The sequence below is a fragment of the Pteropus medius genome, unplaced genomic scaffold, assembly GCF_902729225.1.
Source record: "Pteropus medius unplaced genomic scaffold, Ma_sr-lr_union100, whole genome shotgun sequence".
In the NCBI taxonomy this organism is placed as follows: Eukaryota; Metazoa; Chordata; class Mammalia; order Chiroptera; family Pteropodidae; genus Pteropus; species Pteropus medius.
The window spans coordinates 5,315,544-5,321,210 of NW_024351073.1; the positions used below are offsets into that span (position 1 = coordinate 5,315,544).

Here is a 5,667-nt window from a genome sequence, read left to right on the forward strand (position 1 = left end):
CTTATCCTGTGCCCAGATACCAACATTTGGCCAGGAATGGAAGATTTGGATAAACAATTGGGTCAGGAGTTGGTGGGCGGGAGGGGAATGGATACTAAAGCCAAGGAGGAGGGTAGGAAGTCCTGGGGAGATGGGGAGAATAATGGGGAGAATAATGAAGCTGGGAGCTCTCGAGAGAGCCCTCCTCTACCTTATAAGGCAGAGGCTGCTGGCCCATGCGTCAAGATCATGCCTTGTGCATCTGAAACCAGAGAGTCAGACCCGGTGCGGATGCTCACACAGCTATGCTACAGAAAAAAGACCAGTGGCAGTGACAGCACTCAGAGCTTGAGATAGAAGCAGTAGTTCTCAGCCCGGTCACCTGAGGAGCGTTTTACAGATACAGTTGCCTATGCCCTGATGCAAATATTCCAATACGATAAGCCTAGTGAGGGGACCAAATATCTTAGTTTGAAAAGGCTTCCAGGTAATGTAGACACATAGTCAGACTAAATTAGAGAGAGGCACTTGTACTCACAGAGTCAGAAGACACAGAAAGGGAGCAAGTGCCCAGCCTAATGTCGCCACAGGGGTGCTGGCATGTCGGGACCCACGGGTAAAGACAAACTTCAGATGCCTAGTGACCTGAAACAGCCTCTTGGTTCCCGAAACACATAACACTCCTAACCCTGGAGGATTCAGTCTTGGAGAGAGAGCAAATCCACATGCAGAGAAGATGAGGACAAATGGGCCCACCTCAGCTGCCCAGGCTGTGCTGTGGCTCAGGGAAAGCGTAGCTGGTGATGCCGTTGTGCAACTTCCGAGCCATCTCCTGGACCTTGAAATAAGCTCTCTACATGGAAAAAACAAAGTGAAGAGTTGAGGAGAATTTCTGCATAAATAAAACAGGCTCCAAATGCAGCTATTAAAGAACTAAGCTCCCAGAGTAGCCTTAGCAAAGCCAAGATTCACTGGCTCTCTGCTTTCAACTTCATCATGTCTTTGGGAATTTGAGATGAATTGGAATTAAAACATATATTTAATAAAATATATTAAATATATGTTTTAATATATTTTAATATAATTATATATTTTAATATATAATTATATAATTATATATTTATAAAAATATATAAATATATTAAATAAAAAATAAAACACATATTTAATAAAAACATATATTTAATATTATTAATAATAAATATTATTAATATCTAATAGCATCCCGCCAAAAAAATCCAGTCCAACAATTAACAGCTTTATTCAATTACAGAGAGAGAGAGAGATTAAAAAGGAGAAAAGAGCATTGATTGCTTGAGTCACTTTTTTCTTCTCTTGGAAATAATGTATTTAATCATTCAAATGTCAAATAGGGAATATTTTTTAAATGTATTTACAGATGAGCTGCCAGCCTCTTCCCAGGGAAGAAGTCAGTCAAATCCATGAGGACTGCAAAAACATGGGGCTTCTAATTGGCAGAGGCGGCATTTTTTCTCAGGTAAGAGACAGGTTGGTCCTTACCGATCACTTTACGAAGGCATCTCTCTGATGTCCCAGCGCTGGTCACTTTTCTTCATGGCTATGCTGTTGGACCCAGCCCCACTTCCTCTAGGCATAGTGCTCTGACATTGTCAAAAGAAAGTGGCAATGAAGTCTTCGGGACACAAGGGGGCGCTGTGTTCAAATGGTTTAGTTACTGCAGTTCTGTGGGGACTAAACACAGAGAATTTAACAAGGCATAAAGGAGATGTACAGAAACCAGAGGATTTGCAGTATAGGTCATCATAGAGTCATAACAGTCATGCAGTAAATAGTTTGTCTCATGTATGAGCTAATTCTGACCCCTGTAAGAGCAATCCTACTGTTCCTAATCTGAGCCCTGGGCTCTGACTTTGCAAACACTAAACCTGCAACAACTGATTGCAGCTGTGGCTGGGAGCAACCTAACGGCATTGGCAGGCCTGTAGGAGAGATGAGAGACTACCCTGGCTGGGTCCCTAATGCAGAATTCGAAAGAAATCGGCCACTCCCAGAGCCCTTCACCCTCAGGCTGGGAGATGCAGAGACCAAGCTCTCTGTGCTCCCTTGCCAGGAATGCCGTAAGGCTCCACAGTCAGGACTCTGGTGTCGGCCTGCCCTGTGGGCATGGGCTACTGCAGCCAGTAGTAAAGCAATCTGCCCCCTGATCCCTTGCACAGCAGGACGGTCCTCACCAAGGACTGGCTCCGTAGCCCGGATTGAAGACTTAGGGTAACTTCTGCTCTTCCTCTAATTTGTTCTTGTCCTTTGTTATCTTTCATTCCCATTTTAAATGTTAGTCATTCTTCCCTCCTCCATTCCTGTATCTCTCTATTTCAGTGCACACCCTTGCCTCGTAGTTCTCAGAGAAAATGGAAGCTATTAGGCACGATCTTTATATCAACTCGTGTGTTTCCCATATCCATGTCTTACTTCTTTCCTGAAGTTTCAAAGAACGAGGTGTCACTCCCGTTCAGATGTAGATCTTCCACCCTGCACTCTTGACCCTGGACACTCCCTCCACCTTCGTTCCTCAGGCAAATACCACTGTGTTCTCTCCAATCTGCAACGTTTCCTCAGCTTCTCCTCCACCTGTAAACAAATAGTCCTAAAGCTCTCCCAACCCAAACCAAACCGTACCCACACAAAACCGAAATGAGTACTTTTGCTGGGACATGCTCGGTGAGTTTTTTTCTCATTCTGGTCACAAATATCTTTCTGTTCAAGTCAAAGTCATGATTAAAAATCCCAGAATGTGCAATTTATAGACATAAAACATTAATCGTTTACTTGCTTACTTGTTCCTTAGTAATTTGGCAGACACTTAAGCGCTAAGCGGTAGTTGCTATGCTGGATACAAAGGCTGCAATGATAAATAAGATCTGGCTACGCTGAGCCTTAAACAATGAAATAAACATTCAATGAACAAGGAGAACCATTGCAAGGTGCAAAGAGCCACACACACACTGGTGAGCTTGGAGTACTTTGCTTGAGGTAGTGAGTGGGAATAATAAGCCTCACTGCTTGTCAGGCTTTGTTCTAAACGCTTCACATGTATTGACTCATTTGATGTTCTCAACAAGACTATGAGATTAGTACTATTATTATGCTTATTTTACAAATGAAGAAAAAGAGACACAGAGGTTAAGTACATTGTCCAAGTCACACAGCTTCTAAGTGGCAGAACTAGGACCCAAACTCAGTCTGATTTCTGAGTCTGTCCTCTGAGGAGGATAAACCTGAGGAGACAAGACCGGAGGCTGGTAGTCTAGGTGGGGGCTGATGATGCTGTGTGAACGTGAGCAGTAGTGGTCATGATAGAGGAGACATTCTGAGAACAATTCCGGAAGTGAAATAAATGCACAGAACTTGGATGTTAAGAATGAGGGAGAACAAAGGACGAGTCCCTCGCCTCTGATTTGGTTTAAGGAGGGCGAGGATGAGTTTGGCTTTGGCTCCAATTAAGGGTTTTATGGACATGTTTCTATAAACAAGCTGACAGCTCAAAGGAAGGGACCGAGGTGAAGATCATGATATGGGAGTCATCGGCAGATAAGTGGTGACATGAGGACATCTCCTGGGAAGTACGTCTAGATGAAAAGAGCAGTGAGATGAGGCAACTCTAGCTATAGTGGTGTCAGAGGTGGATCAGGGCAGAAACCAGACTGCGGCGGGTTAAGATGTGAACAGAGGAAGGGTAGAGTGAAAAAAATGATGGCCGATAAACATCAACCAGTCTTTTTAGTAAGTTTGGACGAAAGGAGAACATGGGATTTGCATGGTAGCTAGAAGGAACCAGGGAGAGGCACCAGATTCTTATTTCCTGTGGTTTGGATTTGGGTTCCGAGAGCTGAAGCCTGAGGAGATGCTGAAGATGCAAGAGAACACGGGGATGTTTCCCGGAGCGAGAGTGACGGGCGCAGGTGGAAAACTTGGAGTTGAACAGTAGGGACACCTTGTTCTCTGAACCTTTGGGCCAGGATGCAAGAACGGATGTGGGAGCAAACAAGTTTATGGAAAGCTCTCGCCTGACAGCTCTGAGAAGCATGAGGCGAGATCATCTATGAAATAGAGTGAGAGGCGTGGGAGATGAGTGAGGAAATTGAGAAGAACGATAAAGGTTGAGAACGGGGAAGGAACCTGACAGAGAACAAGAAAAATTTAGGGGATCAGCAGACGTTAGAGACCCTGCATGCCTAGTAGTGTCAGTCTGCACAGCAGTGTGATTTTCTTTCAAACTCCTCAGCTACCTATGTTGGCGCGTCGGTGAGGGCTGGGACACTGAGCGTGGGTGCAGAAGCAGAAGGGTGGAAATGCAAGCCAAGTGAGGGGGCAGGTGAGAGAGTAGTTCAATCAACCATGTGCTCGGAGCTGGGTAGAAAAAAAAAAGATCTGAGTGGGGCGATAGATAGCGGAGGGACGAGGAGACTGAAGTTTTCGTGAGAAGGGCAGATGTAACGGGAATCAGAAATCGAATTATTCCTAGTGAAGAGCAGGCTCATGGTGCTGGCCTTGGGGGCAAATGGATGCTGAGGGGTGCAGATGAAGGTTAAGGGATTTGTGGCAAGCAGGAAACTGAGATGCTAGTTTGTTGTGTCGTACACACAGACACGGAGGCCGCCCTCAGCGACGTCAGAAATGCAGTGTAGATAGGTACGTAGGACCTCAGTGAAGACAGGAAGGACCAAGCGGTGAGCAGATGACCGAAAGGAAAAGCAGCAGAGCCAGATGGTACCAGGATTTTCAGGAGGCTGGGGGGGTAAATGGCCTGGGTACAGCATGAGTAGAGAGAAAGGAGACCAATTCGTGGGGGAAATATAAAAATGTCATAAAAGCAAGGTTTTGGAGTCTCCCTAATCATATTTTATTCTATGACAATTGTCACCCTATTTTCCTTTGTCTCCTCAGACATTCCGCATTGCGCCCTCCATGTGCGTCACTAAACCAGACGCTGATTTTGCAGTGGAAGTATTTCGTTCTGCGTTAATCCAACACATGGAGAGAAAAGCTAAATAAAATAAAAAAAAATAAAAAAAATAAAAAACCCACAAGCCTCAAGAACTTCCCACTTATGTCCAATGGCTAATTTGAGGAATTTCAGAACCACTGGTGTAAGTTGTAAAAGTTGACTACCTACCAGCCATATTTGTAAACAGAGCTCCTGTTATGTTGAGAAACCCATCCTTCAGGAAGGGATCGCTATCATCGGCACAGAGAAAAATCCTAACTAGTCTAGGTTGATTACGGTCAGTTGACTCCCCTTTGCAATGATTGGCTTATGCATGATATGTGACCTATTATGAGGCAACGAATCCTGCAGGAAAACCTTTTGGTGCAGGTGGCTTCAGAGGAAGGTTTCTGCGGCCTTCACACTTCCTCTCTGGAAGAGATGTTTTCTCCTTGCACACGTCACAACAGGACTGCTCCAGCCACGTCAGCCTCATGTTGGGGCTGCTTGATATGTGAGACAATAAATTCACTGTATTTCACAAGCCTTTTTGATTTAAGTTTTCTATTATTGCAGCCATTAAGATCCTGAGAAATGACACAGAAAATACCTAAATCCTTTAACTCCTTTCAAATATCCATCAGAGACTTCTCCTCCATTTCCAGTGTCATCATCCCATCCTGGATTAAACCCTCATTACTCCTACTGCAATAGTCTCTGAT

The 5,667-nt window shown here is 44.5% G+C and overlaps 1 long non-coding RNA gene across 1 annotated transcript; it reads left to right on the top strand.

Annotated features, from left to right (window-relative positions):
* Positions 1-1,376: 1,376 nt before the first annotated feature.
* On the top strand, positions 1,377-5,043 carry LOC120586125 (uncharacterized). The gene is made up of 2 exons (XR_005648597.1): positions 1,377-1,477; positions 4,906-5,043. It is a non-coding gene; the product is annotated as an uncharacterized LOC120586125 (long non-coding RNA).
* The last annotated feature ends 624 nt before the right edge of the window (positions 5,044-5,667 follow it).